Consider the following 21,053-nt stretch of genomic DNA (forward strand, 5'->3'; position numbering starts at 1 on the left):
ACGGGTACATATCACTTATTATATTTAGAAGAATGTTATTAGAGGTCACACTCTGCTGAACTCAAATATCCACTTATAGCTAGATGTTTCGGAGCGGCAAACATAATTCGATGCTGTCTGTAAGGATAGACATTGGATGGTAATTGGTAAGTGATGTCCTTTCAAGCAGCTGACTTAAATGTATTTCCAAGTCAGCTTTGAACACTTCAGCATGCAATCTGTTCAAGGTGATGTATCCAAGACAAGGAAAGGCTTTATACTGTATGTTAATCCATTTGGCGCCACATCAAGTCAACTAACCCAATGCAGGGATAAAACAAGGTAACACTTTTTTGGTCTATTTTATGTTTGTTGATATTTATTACAAACAAGTGGAAAACCTTTAAGACATTGTAATTTGTAACTACGCTTTACATGTTACAGGGCTTTCTTGCAGAGAAAAAACCTTCACATTTCCAGATGGAAATGTGAAACCGTGTGCAAAGTAAGCTAGTATAGACCTATTACAATACCCTGTATTAAAATTGTATAGTGCATACAAAAATTAGGACATTATGGAAATGAAGAATTTATTCCATTTCAGATTGCAGAGCAACTATTGCTGGGAGAGCAAGTTACTTTTTGATGAGTCGGTATGAAATTAACATTAGCCTGAAAGTTTACCAAAATTGTTGCCATTGCTTCAGGCTCTTAATTGCATGTCTTCAGATGACTTAATGGATCTTTGCCACGCCTATGGGGACAGAGACACCTCAGATGCCCTTGTGGACGATTGGGTAACAAACTTTAAAATCATGTTTAATGTTTGTTTATTCAATGTGCTTATTTTATATTAATGGTGTATGTTCTGTTTTTCAGATTGGATGTACAACCTTCAAACGTTGGTTCCACTGGGTGTGTGTGGGATGGCCCAACACAGAAGCAGTGCTCCTCTGCCCAGCCTGCCAGTGATGCAGACTTTGCTGCACTTTAATAACTTGTATAAATAAACATTAACTGAAAACTCACTGTCTTTGCACAATGGCATTTCGTATTAGACAGCTCTGGTGTATAAATATAATGTATTATATTCAAAATTATGATGTATATATATATATGAATATAACATAATATATTTATACGTATAATCTTTGTTTTGTTTGAAGAAATGTTTGAATAGACACGATATTTCCATGGAAATAATTTACTGCCTTGTTTGCTTTTTCCCCTTTATAAACCGTATTTTTTGTGTAGTAGTAACGCATATGAAACTCGGGTACTGTACTATCAAGGCATGTTGGCCTAGGGGCCACGACCATGGCTTTGGTTGTTTTTTGCTGCAATGGCAACGGGATCTGTCAGTAGGAGCATTACTGCTGACCACAGGTAACTAACAGCTTTATCTACACAGTAAAGCAAAAACTGCATGAATGTTTATGAAGATAATATTCCCAGAATGAGACTCATCCTCTTCCTTCCTCCACCTTATGCAATGTTGTGTACAGGTGTGAAATTAAACAGTAGCATCTGCGGTCTTGATGCACCTCTTAGGCTGTTGAAGCTACTTATTGTAAATCAATTAACACAGACGATAAATGTGTTGGTTACTGAGGTTTAATGCTACTACGGTTTACGCGTATCGTTTACTACTGTTTTTATGTGGTTGTGTCTGCTCTAAATGTTGCAATACCCGTGCACTCTATTACATTAAACGACCTGCTAATCTTCATATTTGTCCTTTCATCTTAGCTCTGCTAGCTTAGCACTAGCTTAACTTCTTCCACAACTTTGTCTCATCGTCTCTCTGAAAGTACATAGTTTTGCTCAGTGCCTTATGTTTGGCTTCTCTGCTGCCCCCTTCAGCAGTAATACTATGTGTTTGTAAGTAATAAGTACATTTGTAGCTCTGGATGTGAGATGGCTTAATTGGAATCTCAGTCTGTTGTGTTTGTTTACGTTTTGTAAGTTACAGCCTTATTCCAAAATAAATTAAATTAATTTATTTCTTCAAAATTCTTCACACAGTACCGCATAATGCCAATGAGAGAATAGATTTTTTAAAATTGTTGCAAATTTATAAAAATACCCATTGTACAGCCATTTTCAGATCTCTCCAGACATGTTCAATGGAATATAGGTCTGGGCTCTGGCTGGGCCACTCAGGGACATTCACAGAGTTGTTGCAGAGCCACTCCATTGATATTTTGGCGGTGTGTTTCAGGTCATTGTCCTGCTGAAGGTAGAACCGTCGCCCCAGTCTGAGGTCAAGAGCACTTTGAAGCAGGTTTTTATCCAGGATGTCTTTGTACATTGCTGCATTCATTTTTCCCCCTATCCTGACCTAACGCCTGGCATCCAAACAGTTAAATTTTAGTCTCATCTACCAGAGAATCTTGTTTCTTATGGTCTGAGAAGGAATGGCTTCCGTCTGGACACTATACTATACAGACTTGATTGGTGTAATGCCGCAGAGAGGGTTGTCCTCCTGGAAAGCTCTCCTCTCACCACAGAAGAAGGCTGGAGCTCAGACAGAGTGACCATTGAGTTATTGGTCACCTCGCTGAGTAAGGCCCTTTTCCCCCAATCAATCTGCTTAGATGGCCAGCCAGCTTTAGGAAGAGTCCTGGGGCCCGTTTCAAGAAGGTGGTTTTGTGGAAACTCTGAGTTTGTTAACCTCGAAATGAGGAAAACTCAGAGTTTTCGGTTTCAGAAAGCGGGGTTATTTAAACCCGTAAAGCGGGGTAAGTTTAAGCCCGTTTCAAGAAGCGAGGTAACCGAAACTCAGAGTCAGTTACTATGGCAACTTACTCTGTGAACCTAACCTGGTCGCGAGCAGGTTTTATTCGGGAAACCCAGATTTTCCTTCGGTCTCCGCCCCTTTTTAAAGTGAACAGTGTTTAAATGCCTCGTTTACGCCGCGAGAGGATTTTAAAGGAGTCATATCATGCTTTTCATTCTAAAAAATATTAGACTTTAATGTCTCAGTAAGGTCTCTGTAAATTTTCATCCCATAAAACCCTTTAGATCGTCCACACTGGCCCTGTCAATGTGTGGTTTTCACTCTCCATCAGCAAACGCTGTGTTTTCTGGGCGTGTCGCAAGCGAAGCTGCTCACCACACCTCTGTGCGGAAGCGCATACCTTTTTTGTTGTTGTTTTTTTTAAATTGGCTCCATGGATACGAGCCACCGCACGGTTAGGATACTATAGGTGGCAGTAGTGCGATATTGAGAATGCAATCCACCGCAATCCTCCACAGAAGAAGAAGACCCACTACAGAACTGCACGACATTAGTCAGCTGGTTCGTAGCGTAGTAGAACCATACGTCTACGATCCCGAATCTGACCCTGAAGCTGAAGAGGAGGCTGTTGAAGTCGCCACATTTCGGCTGATGCAAGATGTGTCTCATTGGTAATGTCGCATTTACTTCAATTTAATTGATTTATGTAATTTGCAAAGCGACTAGCGGTTGCTAATGCGAATGCTAAATGGCGTGTGCAGCTTCAATATTCACAACACGACTTACCTGGAAAACTCTCGTTAATAGAAAACACTACTTTAGCTTACATTATACAAATAAGTTTGAGAGCATAGCTGAAATAATACATTTTACATTTACACATTTCACTGTTTTTGTCTTACTTGTGCTGCTGCTCTGACAATTTTATTTAAAAAATGTGCATTAATATTTAGAGCAATCACTGCATGACCTACCTGGGAACAAAAAGCATTGGTTCAAATTATATATTGAGTATTTTTACTGCTTTTAATTATGTTTTTTGTCATTCATGATAAATTTGACAGTAATATGTCTCTGTATCTAAAGTTGTTACAGGTATCTAGTCTACAGAGGCTAGTGAGCTGGTGCTGAGGATTCCTGGGGTGAAGAATCTGAGTTGCCATCTCTTCATGCTTCTTCATGCTTGGGTTGTAGATGAAGGCAGTTTCCTGATGGATAAAACACTAAAACACTCATAGTATGATTGATGTAGACCACCTGTAGAATAACTCCTTTACCGTTTGAGTAAAAATGTGTTTTTTGTGAGTGCAACACTCATTAAGAATTTTTTAAACTTTATTTATATATAATTTATATGCGTTTTATTTATGGCCGCTTCAATTTTATAGCTTACCATATTAGAAAGAGAAAAACATGTAATTTCAATACTATGATTTCCTAAATAAGTGTTTTCCCTTCAGAAACAGAGTTCAGTGAAATACATAATAGTTAAAGCCAACTTTATTGTAAACCAAAAAAATACACCACTACTCCAAAGCTAGAACAAACTGTTACCTTCACACTCCAATGTGCAATGTATAGGTTACTGAGTTAATTAAGAAGTCTGGGGGTTTGAGGACGAAGGAGAAGCTTTTGCAGGGCCTTGCAGACGAAATGCATGAAAGTAGGGTAAACAGGGAGATGTGGTGATCCTTGTTCTCATCACTATTTGGAAGACTGAGCGGAAGCAGTCCTCTACCAGATGGAAGCTGTGGCTGTCCTCACCATCACCTCATCAAAACAAAAGGTACTGCAATCAGAATTGTAGATTAGTGAAATGTTCATTATTATGTAGGTCAAAACCTTCTCTAATGTAAGAACACACAATACCAGACAAAAAATTAAACCAAACAAGAGGACAGGCCTGTCTGTGCTAAAACAACAGATAAACAGTTGTTACAATTCAAATATAAAATCTAAACAGTATATACCAATTAAAATCTTCTATTACCTATCTTACTGTTGGTACATACAAACTTACATACCTTTACTCCTGAGCTGGGCAGCAGATGTCTGTGTACCAACAGTCTGCAGTGATTTCTCTGTTTGACAGCCTCCTTGCATGTGGGCAACTGGGATTTGCCCTCCTACAGTATAGAAAAGACTGTTACATTTACTGTAAATTGTATTGGTCCTACAAGTATAATGGCTATAGTACAAGCTATCGGTAACTGACCAGATAAGCAGCAGGTATTGTAGAGATGTGACTAATTAGCAACTAAGCTTGAAACACAACACAGTAATCATTCCAACTAATCATGTTAGAATTTGATAGAACAATGACATAACCCCAAATCACAAGTTGATTTAGGCTGGACAGGACGGGGTAATAAACATAACCGCGTTCATCTGCAGGTTCTTTTTGTAGCGATCGACCAGCTATAGCTCTAAAGTGCAAAGGCCTAAAGGCATGCTAACGGCTAACGCAACACAAACAGGAGCGGCAGCACGTCAACAGGACAAAAGCTCGATCCACCGCTTCCTGCCTGTCGCCGATCGAAGGCCCATCGCTATTAGCTGTTCCCCACACAGGTGTGTGATTGCACCAACTCAGAGTAGCACATTTGAAAGGGACAAAGGCTCGGTTGACTCACTGTAGCCGTTAGCGACGCTAGCGATTAGCTTGTCTCACATGTGGGTTACTGCATTTTAAACAGACCCAACTAACATATTTAGATATCACAAGTATCAAGCACAAACTTACTACAGCGAGCTAGATCCACCGCTTCCTGTCTGTCACCGCTGGAAGGGCGATAACGATCAGCTGTTCCCCGCAGGTGTATGTGATTACAGAAAAAGGACAGACGCTAGACCCACCGCTCCCTGCCTGTAGCCGCTCGATGCCGTTAGTCATTAGCTTTTCTCCACACAGGTGTGTGGCTGCAGGAGCCCACATGAGCACATTTGAAGGGGACAAAGGCTCGGTCGAATGGCTGTAGCCGTTAGCATAGCTAGCTAGTAACTTGCCCCACACATAGGTTACTACATTTAAACGGACAAACTAACATTTTAAAACATTATAAATATCAAGCATGTACTTACTTCAGTGAGTGGATGACGGACTTTAGGAATAGGTCCTTTTTTTCCAACAGGAGCCGTGAAACAAATCCAGCATTGTACGCACCCTCGTTTGAAATGCACGTACGTATAAATGCTGAGGCAGTGTTTCTGGCACCGGTCCGTTAAAAATAAAAGTGACCCACAAATCCTCACTTGTTGATCCCTTGGTAAAGTGAAGAGACTTTGGTGTTGGTTAGAACACCCAAGAACCGAACTATTTCTACGGGAGGACTTGGGCGCGGCCGTGCTGGTCTGTTCACGGTGAGTGAGAGGGGGGAAATGGGCGGAAGTCCAGTTTTGGTTCGGGATCATTGTGGGGGTGGTGGTTCAGGATTTGCAAGGAGAACTTTCAACCAGTGTGACGACAACTGGGACACGGCCTCAGAGTAGGTCGTGGCTGTTTTCATTGGATGAGAAAATTTACGTTTTCAAAATGTGAAAAAAGCAGGAAATGCATTTCTACCGTGCTCAGTGTGTGTATATGTGACCCATAGAGTCATAGGGACGCTCCAAAATGTCTAAAAAGTGGATTTTGCATGATATGGGCCCTTTAACGCCACAAGTTAATTTTCTGTCATATCGCCGTGCTTATTTATTTTAGCGGTACCGTTTTTATCGAGACTCCATACATACAATAATAATCTTATTCACCCATACGTCAAACACCCATCACCCATCGTGGCCGTGCTTTTACATCCGAACAAATTCTTTGTGTTGCGTTACGTTTTTTTTTTTTTTTGCAAACGGTAGTTTTCTTTATAACATTGGAGATGCTGAGCACATTAGTGAAGTCACTGTATGTAGAAAAGGTCGACCTCAGGCGCTTTCCTTGACACAAACTCCTTAAAGCCATTAAAGAGGAGTTTCACAGGATTGCAGGTATGTGGTAATTAATTTTTTTCATTGAGGCTAATGTGAAAAATGATGATCAGTTATTAATATCTTGCTGTGATCTGAAATAAACTGATAAATGTGCAGGTTCACTGACTACTCTAATGGTCACTGTAACTGACATTACATTGTTTACATCACCAAGATCATATGTGATGTTGCACATATCATAAACGTGAACTCATGAATATATAGTGAGTCAACCCTAAGTAACAGGCTGCACTGTGGTAAGTACATGTATGTCCTATACACTTATTTCAATGCATGCAATCACACTCACAGGAACACTTCTATGCAGCACTAAAGTAATGTGAACTTTCTTCTGGGAGAGATTGACGGCTTTCTGCTGGAGATAGGGGTTAATGCCAGCCCACACTACTGACCCCTCACCCAGAACCTGAAGCAGGCCCCCAGCAGCGCTTTAATGTGGCCCTGCAGAACAAGAGTCCGGGTGGAAATGACCATGGGCCTGTTAAAAGCACGTCTTCAGTGCCTACGTCACCTCAGGGAAACACCTGAGAGGCCTGTGACATTAATGTGACATGTGTTGTTCTCCACATTATTGCAATTATTAGAGGGGAGCAACACCCTGCCCTACAAATACAAGACCCTGAAGAGACTCCTTCCATCACAGTAATCTGCAGAGTGGATGGACAGATTTGCTTTAATGTCTTAATCAACCATCACCACCACCACCAATAAAAGAAACTGAATAGATGTAAATCATAATTTATTTGTTTTTTTTCATTTCCTACAAATAAAAAGGCAATTGTTACATTTTATAATTCTTCCAATAATTCATACAATTCACCTTTAACTATACACTCATCTCCAGCTTGTGTTTGGGAATTTCAATTTCTAGATCTGGCTTTTCAATCTTGTGGTACAAGTATAACATTTCCTTGAGATTTAGTTTATACAACTCAATAACCGGTAACTTAAAATACAAAAAGATTTAGAGTTACATGACATCTTGACATGACATGTTCCTCATTACTCTTACAGAATTGAACTCTGGCATTTACTGAACATCACTGAACTGTGTGCATCTGTGCAGCAGAATGTGACTGACCTCCTCCTGCTGTTCTTCCACACTCTGGGGCAGAGGGGAGATAATAAAGTCAAGTTACATCATTTAGGCTACGCAACACAAACATCAGAAATCATGTGCTGTGTCTTCCATCTTCTTAACCGCTTACTCCCTAGTGCGGGGTCACGGGTGGTGCTGGAGCCTATCCCAGCTGGCTACGGGCGAGAGGCAGGGTACACCCTGGATGGGTCGCCAGTCCATCACAGGGCAACACATAGACAAACAACCATTCACTCACACACTCACACCTACGGGCAATGGAGAGAAGCCAATCAACCTAATGCACGTCTTTGGACTGTGGGAGGAAGCCGGAGAACCCGGAGAGAACCCACGCAGACACGGGGAGAACGTGCAAACTCCACACAGAAAGGCACCAGGGCCGCCTCCGGGAATCGAACCCAGAACCTTCTTGCTGTGAGGCGACAGTGCTACCCACCGCACCACCATGCCGCCCTGTGCTGTGTATAAACTGTATTAATATTACACTTTATAATACTGCTTATCATAATTTAAGCTTTATTTAGTAGTATACTTACAACATCCTGGGCTTCTGTTGTGATAGGAGGATTCATATATTACCATCAGAATCTGTTAAGACCAACAAAGAACCCAACCCAGACTCTAAGAAAATAATATATCAAAAGTAGCCTATGTAAAAAAATCTAATATATAGGTAGGCCTCTTACATTTTACAAATGCACTTGTATCCTGGGGAGTGACTGGTTCTGATGAACTCCCTCCAGGAATTCCTTCAGCCTCTGCTTTCCAGTGTTCATGCCAAGGGCCTTCTCCTCTGCATGCATCAATGGTGGTGGTGCAGGTCCTCCACCAGTTGTTCCAGCCTCTGCCTTCCTTCTGTTGGCTGAGTAGAAGTCAAATGATTTAACTGTGTGAAAACATTACAGCCATGTTGACAATGCTGCTGCACTGCTATACTCTGCATGCTATTTAGTTATTTAATATGTCAAATGTTGTCAGGAAGTAGTCAGGTGGTTGTTATGGGAAAAATTGTCTCTTCCTTATTTCTATGTCTCTTCCTTACTTCTATGCAGTTATTATATGATTTATGACTTATGTTCTGCAACTAATATCTTATGTTTTGTCTTACTGTATGCATTTGACATTTCACCTAGATTGTTCAATGGTTGTCTCTGCCTGATAGACTCTCAACTCTAGCTCTAAACCCAAAGTCGGGGAGTTGTGTCTCTGTCTGTTGAGACTTGGTGCTCCTTTCTCACAGATAGTTGGACGTCAGCGATGCAGGTGTGAGAATGTAAATATCTTCACACACACTGCGACAGGAAGGAGATGGTGCATGTCATTTGATTGGGTTAGAAAGACATTCCACCCTAGACGGACAGAGAAGCTAAAAGGCAGAAGCAGCTTGAGGATCGTGGGCTCTTTGCATCACACATTCGTGGTGTGTGCAATGATCTCCCCAGCTGGTTTTTGGTTTGTTGATGTGCACGATCAACATCCATGCTTTTTATTTGCTTTCCCCATTATTTTTATTTTCTTTATTATTTCAATAAATCGCACAAAAGGACAACTCTCTCTCATCTACTTCTTTATGGAAAATTTCCACCACAGAAATTGGCGTTGTCGGCAGGATCCCGCTGCAGGTCGTCTGGACGGTGTGACCAGGGACGATAGTCCTGAGGACTAGGGTCGCTCAGCCTCCAAACCTCTACAGACATTCAGAGCTGGGAGGACTGCTCACCCGTCTGGATCGCCTCTGACGAGATCCACGAACTCAGATTCAAACTCGAATCCTAATTTGGCTCGGCTCGGTGAGAGAGATTCCTTTGATTCGGGAAAAAACAAAAAGATTGGAACTTTTATTTTTAATTTAGCTGAAACATTTCAATTGGTTGAAAAAAAAAAGAAAAAGAAAAGAAATCTTCTATTTGGTTGAAACACTAAATTTGATTAGGAAAATTAATTAGATCGAGAAAAAATAAAATAAAATCCCAATAATACATGTTATTAATTAGGTGAAAGTCTGCTCTGGGTGGTGAGACGTCGGTTGCTAAGGGTTGGCTCGTGGAACCGAGCTTCCGTCTGTACTGAGGATACAGACATGATTTTTGATCTGTGCGTGGTCCACACGTGGGGGACTGAGTATAAAAGACGGCTTCTAAAAGATGGAGCGCGTTCGCAGAGTGAAGTATTTTCAAGATACGAGGGACCCGGGCCTAGAGGGGCCTAACGTTGAGGAAATACTTCGTGAAAGGCTCTGTCGCCAGATCAGGTTGGTTCCCTTTTTACGGAGACGTCCGATAAAAAGGCATTTTGGGAAGGTTCCGGCCGGAACACACAAAAAATCTAAGGCAGGAAACCGCTGGACTCTGAAAGACGGGTTCGGGGCAATTTGAGTCTTCACCACCAGACAGAAACCGTACTAAACTAAAGGTAATTAAAAGTAATTACTGTCCTAGTCGGACAGAGAAGCTAAAAGGCAGAAGCAGCTTGAGGATCGTGGGCTCTTTGCATCACACATTCGTGGTGTGTGCACTGATCTCCCCAGCTGGTTTTTGGTTTGTTGATGTGCACGATCAACATCCATGCTTTTTATTTGCTTTCCCCATTATTTTTGTTTTCTTTATTATTTCAATAAATCGCACAAAAGGACAACTCTCTCTCATCTACTTCTTTATGGAAAATTTCCACCACAGTGGTCTACACCCATGATATGATGGTGCCTTTTACCTGTTTGAATTATGTTTTTATATTTAATTTTTAGCCACGTTCTTTTATGCCTGCAGGATTGCGCCTACGTAAAAACTTAAAATTAAATTTATTTATTATTACGTGTTTTGGGTAACTTTTAAAAACCTAATTAGATGTAATAATTGCTCTCCATAAAACGTATTGGATTATTGAATTATCATTATTTTACAAATCCCACATCAACCACAACAGGAATTTTAAAAATGCATAGACATAACACTGCACTTTTAATTCCTACAAACATCGGTATTTTATGCAATTACTGAAGTAACTCCTTAGATGAGTGAAAAATTACTTTACAAGTCCTTACTTTACGAGTGAAATATAACAACAATACTAAAATTATTTTACATTTATTTATGATTAAAATGTAAACTTACGCATTGACTCGAGCAGCTATTTTCTTCCAAGCTAATTCTTTCTCTTTCGCCGCTGCAGCCGTGTTGCTTTTTCTACGGATTATAGACTCGTAGTCGCTATTTGCTTGAGGTATCGTATCCATTTCCGGACGTCTTTTGTTGTCCTGTTGCCATGGTGACTCATAATATCTTCACTCCATTGATCAGGGCTTTGGCGCTTAACTCTGAGTCAGACAACTCAGAGTTGCTTAAACCAACTCTTTTCAGCTGTTCTGGAACCGAAAACTCCAGGTTTGCAAACTCAGACTAAATCAACCTAGAGTTTCATTTTAACTCAGAGTTTGTTAAACCTCCTTCTTGAAACGTGCTCATTGGAACTTTCAGAGCAACAGAAATTGTTCTGTGACCTTCCCCAGCCTTGTGCCCCAATACAATACTTTCTCGGAGGTCTAGAGGCAATTCCTTTGTCTTCATACTTGATTTGCTCTTTGACGTGCACTGTCAACACTGGGACCTTATATAGACAGGTGTGTGCCTTTTCAAATCATGCCCAATCAACTGAATTTGAATGATTTCCAATTAAGCTGCTAAAACATCTGAAGAATGATCAGCGAAAACAGATTGTTCCTGAGCTCAATTTAGAGCTTCACAGCAAAGGCTGTGAATACTTATATACATGTGTTCTTTCAGTTTTTAAATTTTTAATAAATTCGCAACAATTTCCAAAATCCTTTCTGTCATTTTCATAATGGGGTATTTTGTGTAGATTTTGTTTTGAGAAAATAAATAAATTAAATTCATTTTGAAATAAGGCTGTAATATAAAAATTGTGGAAAAAGTGAAGCAGTGAAGAAGTGAGACTATGAATATATTCCACATGCACTGTAATAGGCACCCTACCCCTTGAGAGTGGAGCCCAGGTTGCAGAGTCGTAGTCTTTTCATGTGAAGACAACTGATTTGTTCTAAATATAAAAACTACAAAAGACAGTTTGCAAATATACAATAACACTCTTATCTAACAAAGATGTGTGTACTTTTACTGCATAATGTAGGATATATTAGTAGTTTAATGTGGCACAAAAACAGTATTAGTTATCAACTTTGATAATGAATAAAGTGACTTTGGTCCATAATGCCAGACCCACATAATCATAATATTTCATTATTAAATGTAGGACACATGTCCTATCTCTGTATTTTTACTGTAGAGTTTCACTGATTTATCAATATTTATTACTAGGCATTCTATAGAGTCCCCCCTCACACACACACACACATACACACACACACACACACACACATATGGGGTGCCAAATGTAAAAGTAGCACCTATAACTAGTTTTCTCACATTTAACTAAATTACACAACATGTTTTCTCACATTTAGTTAAATGTGCAAAAGTCTAAATGTAAATGTTAAATATAAATGTAAATGTTAAATGTAAATGTTAAATGTTAAATGTAAATGTTAAATGTAAGTGTTAAATGTTAAATGTAAATGTTAAATGTAAATGTTAAATGTTTGCCGAGTGTAAAACTGAATATTCATGAATGGGCAAGTAGACTCCATCCCTACCCTCAAACAACGCTGGTCTAAGATCAGTGACGCGGACTCAAACACGTCAAACAGTACGCATAGCTCCGCCCACATCTGACTCTGGATCGGTGCACGGAAATACTGGAGAGAAGCCTGAAGTCGAAGCCATCATGGCCGCCAGCTCCGACTCCCTCCCGTTGGGGGAGATTGAACGGGCTGTAACGGCAGGTGTGCGGGCTGAGGCTCCGCTTCAAACTGCCGTTCTGTCGTAAACACCATTAATGAGGAGTCAAGTAGGTTTAAAAAGAATATTTCTGTGGCGCCGGTGGAAAATTAGTTGGCTAACTATACTAGCTAGCCGAAGTTACGTCCAGGCTAAAAACAAAAGTTTCCAGATCAGATGTGGGCGGGGTTTGCGCGCACTGTTTGAGGTGATTGAGTTCGCGTCTCTGATCTGAGACCAGCGCTGTTTGAGGGTAGGGGTGGAGTCTACTTTCCCATTCATGAATATTCAGTTTTACACTCAAACATTTAACATTTACATTTAACATTTACATTTAACATTTAACATTTACATTTAACATTTACATTTAACATTTAACATTTACATTTAGACTTTTGCACATTTAACTAAATGTGAGAAATCATGTTGTGTCATTTAGTTAAATGTGAGAAAACTAGTTATAGGTTCTCCTTTTACATTTGGCACCCCATACACACACACACTAAGGTATATAAATATACATATATTTCATTTAAAATATGTTCATTGGCTACAATTTGTCATGAACGGGAAACTCTGGAGTGAAATGCACAGCACAGGCGAAGGTGTCAGGTTCAGCAGGCTTTAATGTCGTGGTCAGTCATGGTAAATGTTGTGTTGTGGTAAAGACCAGGATAATGACATAGATATAGGCTGCAGATGGAGCTGTGACCCGGTGTAAAGTTGAACATAACATAATAGAAACTAACAGGAAGTGGCAAAAATAAAATCGGAAATTAGACTGGATTCGACTTATTGAGCATGAACTGTGACACAATTAACTAGCTATCTTTATGTGAGATTTTAAGTTGTATAGGCCTTAAACCTTGTGTTCTTGTCTATGGCAACCTTCATGGCAATGGAGTCTAAAAAAATTTCAATAATATTATATACAACAATAATATACGGGGCTGATGAGCCTGAAATGCACAGGCTGATTACTAAAACGGAACAGGTGGTGGAACGTATGACTGACTGTCAGGAACAAAACAGGAGATGTCAAAATAATACAGGAAATGGCAACCAAAAGTCCAAACTGTGACAGAAAACCCCCCAAGGGCAAATTCCAGGGCGCCCAAAATGCCACAAAAACACAAACAGCGTGGGCGTAGGGAGGACCGGAGGCGGGCCAGAAAACATAAACAAGACTGCACAAAACACATGAGTCCAAACCTAAGTCCGAGACATGAGTGAGTGGCACAGGGTCCAAATCATCCTCTCAGGGACAGACAAGGCAGAGTCACGGTCAAGACAGCAGGCAAAAACATGGTACATGATCAGACTTACTGGGAAACGCTAGAGAGGTGTCACAGGTGTATGAGCAAACAATCTGAAGGAGAACTGAGGTAAGGACTGTTGACTAGTGACCAATTGCAGAGACTGATTACTAATACGGAACAGGTGGTGGAACTGGCAGTGGTGAGTGACTGGCAGGGACAAAAACAGGAGGTGTCAAATTAAACCAGGAAACGGCAACCAAAAGTCCAGACTGTGACATTCACAATCATGAGATTCCTTCACCTGTGTTTAACATCTTAGTATTTAAGTTCCTTGTTTGAGTCTGTAGCTGCACAGATCCACAATGATGGCCACGCATCGTACTGATGTTTTTGACGCTCTTTATTTACGCTTCTTCATCATCAGACACCGTGAAAACTACAACAATAGAATGAAATATATGCTTTGAACATGTACACGACAAATTGCATCGACAACATTAAGCCACAATTACCGTGTGCGCCTCTGGGATCGTGCGCAGAATTACCAGCAGTTAGCGTCTTTCCTTTGCCCTCATGCTACTGACCCACAATGCTCCTCGCAAACTCCCGCCAGTGACCCGTACATCAAAATAAAGGCTTGGACATACTTTCAAAATAAGAACATTTTGTTTCAGGAAATAATTTAAATTAAATATGTCTCTGTGACACTTACACTCCCACCAAATTACTAAGATTTCTGACAGCCCTTTGCACAATCTAGTAATTTCAGATCATCACATATATTGAAAACATTTTTTACAAATGTGTTAAATCAGGAGTAATTCTTTAAACTCCTAGACTACAGTATGTTACAGATGTGTCTCCATTCAGTTATTCTCCACCAGCACAACTAATTTGTGTATGGGGCTTTCAAGAATAGAGGGACCCTTGGGTCTTTGACCCTTCTGTCCTAACTCTTTATTTCCTACGTGAACTCTGACCTTCCGCACCAGACCATCTTCATCTGTACATACGTCAAGAACTCTTCCGAGTCTCCAGTCATTACGCAGAACGCCTTCCTCCTTCATAATAACAACATCTCCAACCTTCACATTCCGCTTTGGAGAGTGCCAGCGCTGTCTGAGGGTGAGGCTTGCCAGATATTCTTTCCTCCATCTGCACCAGAATTGCTCTGTCAAGTACTGAACTCTACGCCATCGTTTCCTGGCGTATAGATCTTCACTCTCAAATTTTCCTGGTAGAGGCAGTGGGATAGATGCCTTCATGGTGAGTAAGTGGTTTGGGGTAAGTGGCTCTAAGCCTTTGGGATCATTGATATTATCAACAGTGAGTGGACGACTATTCACGATTGACATGGCTTCATATAGGAAAGTCCTTAAGGAAGCATCATTCAATCTTCCAGCACTCTGAGAGAGGGCCCTGCTCAGGACGCTCCTAACAGACCTAATCTGCTGTTCCCATGCACCTCCCATGTGACTGGCATCAGGTACATTCATAGTAAAATCACATTGGTTTTCTGCTAGGTAAGCTGTGACCTTGTCTTTGTCTATCTCGTGCAGAGCCTTTGTTAATTCATTTCTTGCCCCAACAAAATTTGTCCCTTGATCAGATCTAATTTGTCTCACACTTCCACAAATTGCTATGAAACAGCGTAAAGCATTTATGAAAGCGTCGGTTGACAGATCTCCCACCATTTCAATGTGCACTGCTCTGGAGGATAAGCAGGTGAATATTAGGCCATACCTCTTATGCTCTTTACGACCCTGTTTAGTGTAGAATGGACCAAAACAATCCATACCACAATAAGAAAACGGTGGAGAAGGGTTGACTCGTGCAGCAGGTAGATCTGCCATTTTTTGCATCTCTGTAGGCCTTCGAGCTCTTCTGCATTTAATACACTGGTTGATGTAGTTTGCTACAACCTTGCTGCCCCCAACAATCCAGTAACCATTTGCTCTCAGTTCATTGAGGGTTTGCCCTTTGCCTTGGTGCTGGGTTTTCTCATGACAGTAGCCTAAGATGAGGCGGGTTACCACACCATTTCTTGGTAGAATCACTGGATGCCTCACGTCCAAAGGTAAGGCAGCCTTTCTCAGTCGACCTCCCACCCTTAGCACACCATCTTCTAAGACAGGATCAAGCTGAAACAGTTTGTGGTTCTGTGGAAGTTTTCTGTGTCTTGTTTCAAGTATTTGCATTTCCTCTTTGAAGATATCTTTCTGCGCTAGTTTGATCAGTGCCAAACCAGCTTTCCTTCTGTCTTCAACAGTGACAGGTTCTGTAGGTTTTAATCCCTTTGCTAGTTTCTGGATCCGAACAACAACATTTATTGCTGTATGCCATTTCGAGAACCGTTCAAACCTCTCTATAAACCTGTCCTCCTTTTCAGCTTGTGTTTGCAGTGTCTGTATTGTCTTGACTTCGGGATCCCCTATCAGAATCTTTGGAGTAGATTTTGGCATGACAATTTCTCTCTCCCATAGGAACTTGGGACCAGTGAACCAACTCGAGTTCATCAACTCTTCCACCTTAAGCCCTCTGGAGGCGTGATCCGCTGGGTTCTTATCAGTCTCGACGTAGTACCACTGTGCAGGATTAGTGGTCTCTCTGATTCGTTGAACGCGATTTGCTACAAACACATGGAATCTCTTCGCTTCATTGTTAATGTAGCCTAAGACCACCTGGGAATCTGTCCAAAAGTATTCCTCGTCAATTTTGAGCTCCAACTCCTCCCTCAACATGCTGCTAACTGCTGCAGAAACCACTGCTGCAGTTAATTCCAACCTTGGTATAGTTACAATCTTGGTGGGTGCCACCCTGGCTTTACCAATGACTAAGGAGCAATGCACCCTGTCTCCACTCACTACTCTCATGTAAGAGCACTGACCATATCCATGGCTACTTGCATCTGAGAAGTGATGTAGTTCAACTCTCAGAACCTTGCTAGGGTCTTCCAAAACAAGGCATCTTGGGATTTGGAGTTGTTGTAGCTTCTTAAGGTCGTTAAGCCAACTGTCCCATTGTGGCTTTAATTCTGTAGGGAGTGGTTCATCCCATCCAATGCCCCTTTGACACATCTCCTGTAGTACTTGCTTTCCCAGCAGAAGAAAGGGGGCCAGGAAGCCAAGTGGATCAAACATTGAGGCTACAGTTGATAGAATCCCACGTCGAGTTGTTGGCTTTTCATCTAGAGCAACCTTGAAGGAGAACGTGTCACTCTTCACATTCCACCTTATTCCCAGCACAGTTTGTATTGGTAGTTCATTATAGCTGAGATCTACATCGTTAAGTTCTTGTTTAGCTCGTTTAGTGTCAGGGACAGACTCCAAGACTTCTCTGCTGTTGGAGATGAACTTGTGAAGATGTAATTTCCCCCTTGAACACACGTCTTGTACTTCTCCAACAAGTCGGATGGCTGCTTCCACAGAATCTACGCTGATGAGGCCATCATCAACATAAAAAATCTTTCTGATAAAATTGGCTGCTGCAGGATACTCGTTTTCATTCTGACTGGCCAGATACTTCATTCCGTAATTCGCACAACCAGGAGAAGATGTTGCCCCAAAAAGATGAACTTTCATCCGATATTCCTTTGGTTCTAAACTTGTATCGCCATTTTCCCACCACAAAAAACGTAAGTAGTCTCTGTCGTCTTGGCTTACATGAAATCTGTGAAACATCTTTTCTACATCACAGATGACTGCAATTGGATGTTTGCGGAATCTGCAGAGCACTCCTGTGAGCCCATTGGTGAGATCAGGTCCAGCTAACAGGTGATCATTCAGAGCTGTGCCTTCAAATTTGGCTGAACAGTCAAAAACAACTCTGATTTTGTCTGGCTTTCGAGGATGATATACCCCATGATGAGGAATATACCACACGTTTCCTCTTTTGGGTTGGTTTTCAGCTCTTTCTGCATCACTGTCTTTAAATACACCTTCCAGGAATTTAACATAGTCAGTCTTAAGTTTGGGATTTTTCTCGAATTTTCTCTTCAGATATTTAAGCCTTACCTGGGCTAGAAGTTTGTTTTCTGGTAATTGTGGGCGTGTCTTAAATGGGAGAGGCATTTCAAGGTGCCCATCAGCGTTCTGGCGTATTCCTTCATTTAGTAAATGTGTGAAATGAATGTCCTCTTGGGATACACATTTTTCGCCTGGGTTTGTGTCCTTGAAGTCCGATTCAAGGGCTCTGATGACAATAGTTGGTGTTAGTGGTGGAAGTTCTTTAACAGCCACACGATGGCACAAACCTGTCACCTCAGTCAACTTTGCTGTTTGTGGTGAGCTGCCGACCACACTCCAGCCTAGATCGGTTTGAATGGCATATGGCTCATTGTCGCCTCCCGTGATGACACGTCGTGGTGCTAATGCTCTGGAGCAATCATAACCGATCAGGAGTCTGACCTTACAATCCATCAACTCTGGGATTTCGTGTGCTATAGGGATCAGGTGTTTCCACCTTTTGGCTGTTTCAGAGGTGGGAATGTGGGATGGCTCGAGAGGGATGAAGTCTCTAGTACAGGCAGGTGGTAAGTTGATAAAGCTTTGGGAGTTGAAAGCTCTTACTCTAAGCTCACTAACCCTTTCACTATGGACAAGGGAGTCTCTGCCCATCATAGTGGTAAGTTTCAACTTCACTGGCTGCGAACGTGCACCTATACTCTGGCATACCTCTTGGTCTACAAATACTACTTTGTGTATCCAGTAGGGCATACACTAAGGTCTCTGTTTCAGGAGTGGTGGTTGTAGAGAGCCATACAGGTACTATCATTGATGTACTCCCACCATCGCTTCTGTCCACACAGCAGGAAAGAGACGACATTTTCTCATTTGACTGCGTAGCCTGAGATGGCATGTCTGCTGCAGGGCGATTTTCGTGAAGTGCTGTTGGATGACGCTTCTTACATAATATACAAGTGGCCTTTTTCTGGCAATCCTTTGAATTATGCCCTCTTCTAAGACAGCCGAAGCACAATTTGTTGTCTAGTATGAACTTTCTTTTGTTGTTTGTGGACTGACTGGCAAATATCTGGCATTTGTGGATGTAGTGGCTTTCTCCACAGTACACACATGCGATTTGATGTGGAGCGTTTGTCCATTTGGATTCATCTGGATCCTTTGAGCTGCTCTCCGCCATGGCAGATGGTTTCATCGCTGTATTTGATTTGTCTGGCGCTTCTAGATTCGTAATGAAGACATTAGCCTTTTGGCGCTTGCCATCTTTGAGGGGTCTTTCTTCACTGGATCTCAAGGCAGAAAAGGATGTTACAGGATTACATGCGATTTCTGCTTCTTGTGCCAGGAAGTCAGCAAACTCCTTAAAGCTTGGGTAATCTTCTGTTCGTCGTAGCTGTTCTGTGACATGACCATTCCACCGAGAGGTCACCCAGTCAGGGAGTTTTTGTAGCATCCTCTGATTCTCTTCACAGTCATTTAAAACTTGAAGTCCCTTAACATGTGGAATGGCGTTGCTGCACGTTGTCAGAAAATCACTGAACTGTCTAAGCTTAACTGATTCCCTGGATCCAATTTTTGGCCAGCTACTTAATTTCTCTCTAAATGCACGTTGAATGATAAAGGAGTGACCGTACCGAGCGTTCAATGTCTCCCATGCTCGTTCATAAGCTTCACTATCCTTTCTGCAAAAGGTTCCTTCAAGTACAGACTGTGCTTCACTACCTATGTATTTCTGAAGGTAGAACAACCTGTCAGCTGGATTTGTACATCGCCGCTCTATCAAAGTCTTGAAACTTGTGCTCCACTGCACGAACTTGAGTGGGTCTCCTGTAAAGATAGTTGGCTCAGGTGCCGGAAGTCTGGTCAAAACCACAGAGTCGCGTAGAGCTTGAAGTAGTGACTCTCCATTGTTTGTGATACTTGTTCCTTCTTTACTTTCTTTATTTGGGACTGCAGGACAACTGGTCACCTCACAGTGGGTTGTTCTGTTTTCATAACACTTCTCATTTGAATCAGCCTCAGAGTATGCCTTTAGTTTTGCAGCTATTACTTCAAGATCTCTTTGATTTTCTAGCCTTTTAAGCTCTTGTCTTTGTGCTTTGTGCTTTAAGCTCTTGTCTTTGTGCAGCGATTGCTAGATTTGGATCTCATAGTCCCAAATATTGACTCTGCATACTCCCTGTCAAGCACCATGTGAAGCCTTGCATTTTCTGCACTTGCATCAAACTCATCTTGTCCAACTTCACTCATGCGTACTTTCATTAAGCCCATTAAATCTGTTGTAACTGCTGTGCAGGAGTCCATTTTTCTACGAATATCAGTAGAAGGTGCTAAATGAGATCTTATACCTTCATAAGAGTCTCTAACTCGTGTCTCTAACTCTTCAATGGCATCCATCAAGTTACTTAAATCATGATCAGAGCACTCTTCCTTAAGATTCATACGTGCTGCTCTAACTTGCTCTTTCCAGCTTTCATATAGCTTGATGAATTTTCTTTCTCCTTGGTTAGTCTCTTGTTGCTTTAATTCCAGCATCTTTGGGGTTAACTTCCTTTCTCCTGCGGACTTCCTACATTCAGCTTGTGGAGGCTCCTGCAGCTCAACAAGACCATTATCTTGTTGTGTTTCTCTGTCAACTGACATTTTGCAAAATGCTGTATCTCTATTTGGATATAATTTGAAGAAATTAAACCACTACACGTTCTTTTAAGTGTAAACAGAGTATAGAGACAGACTACTTTCTCTCTCTCTTTTCACTCTCTCCTTAACAAAAAAGGCATTCTTATCAACACACTCTACAAATACTTATTTGTGTATTTAAGAATGTTCATAATGTTGCACTGCAACAACGGGTAAGTCAGACCTGATACCTTTGGAAGTGCCAGAGCCTACCGCTGGAAGTCCACAGTTAAATCAACAAGTTTACACTCCGCAGCCACTAGGAAGGATATCGTAATGTTGCCCTCTTGTGGTGGATTCCGACGTTGTCAACCATGCAACGTCAGGTGTCCAGGCGCGAGTCGGTGAACCTCTTCTATGACATTTTTCACGGATGTTCACGGCTCCAGCGACCAGGCTTCCTCTTCTGACGGAGCGCGTCTCTTAGCGTTGTACTGTCGGCCGAGTTGGCGGTACGTTTTCACTGTAGCTGCACAGATCCACAATGATGGCCACGCATCGTACTGA

At 41.5% G+C, this 21,053-nt stretch overlaps 2 long non-coding RNA genes across 4 annotated transcripts; both read right to left on the minus strand.

The window, feature by feature from the left end:
* Positions 1-4,201: 4,201 nt before the first annotated feature.
* LOC129604696 (uncharacterized) lies at positions 4,202-5,940 on the minus strand. Of its 2 annotated transcripts, none has more exons than XR_008695796.1 (3): positions 5,801-5,940; positions 4,744-4,845; positions 4,202-4,489 (listed from the first exon to the last, which is right to left on the minus strand). It is a non-coding gene; the product is annotated as an uncharacterized LOC129604696 (long non-coding RNA). The 2 variants fall into 2 exon arrangements; XR_008695795.1 differs by having other exon boundaries at positions 4,202-4,508.
* Positions 5,941-7,903: 1,963 nt separating this feature from the next.
* LOC129604697 (uncharacterized) lies at positions 7,904-12,440 on the minus strand. Of its 2 annotated transcripts, XR_008695798.1 has the most exons (3): positions 10,910-12,440; positions 8,486-8,661; positions 7,904-8,387 (listed from the first exon to the last, which is right to left on the minus strand). It is a non-coding gene; the product is annotated as an uncharacterized LOC129604697 (long non-coding RNA). The 2 variants fall into 2 exon arrangements; XR_008695797.1 differs by lacking the exon at positions 10,910-12,440 and having other exon boundaries at positions 8,486-8,818.
* Positions 12,441-21,053: the final 8,613 nt, after the last annotated feature.

The sequence above is a fragment of the Betta splendens genome, chromosome 1, assembly GCF_900634795.4.
Source record: "Betta splendens chromosome 1, fBetSpl5.4, whole genome shotgun sequence".
Taxonomy (NCBI): domain Eukaryota; kingdom Metazoa; phylum Chordata; class Actinopteri; order Anabantiformes; family Osphronemidae; genus Betta; species Betta splendens.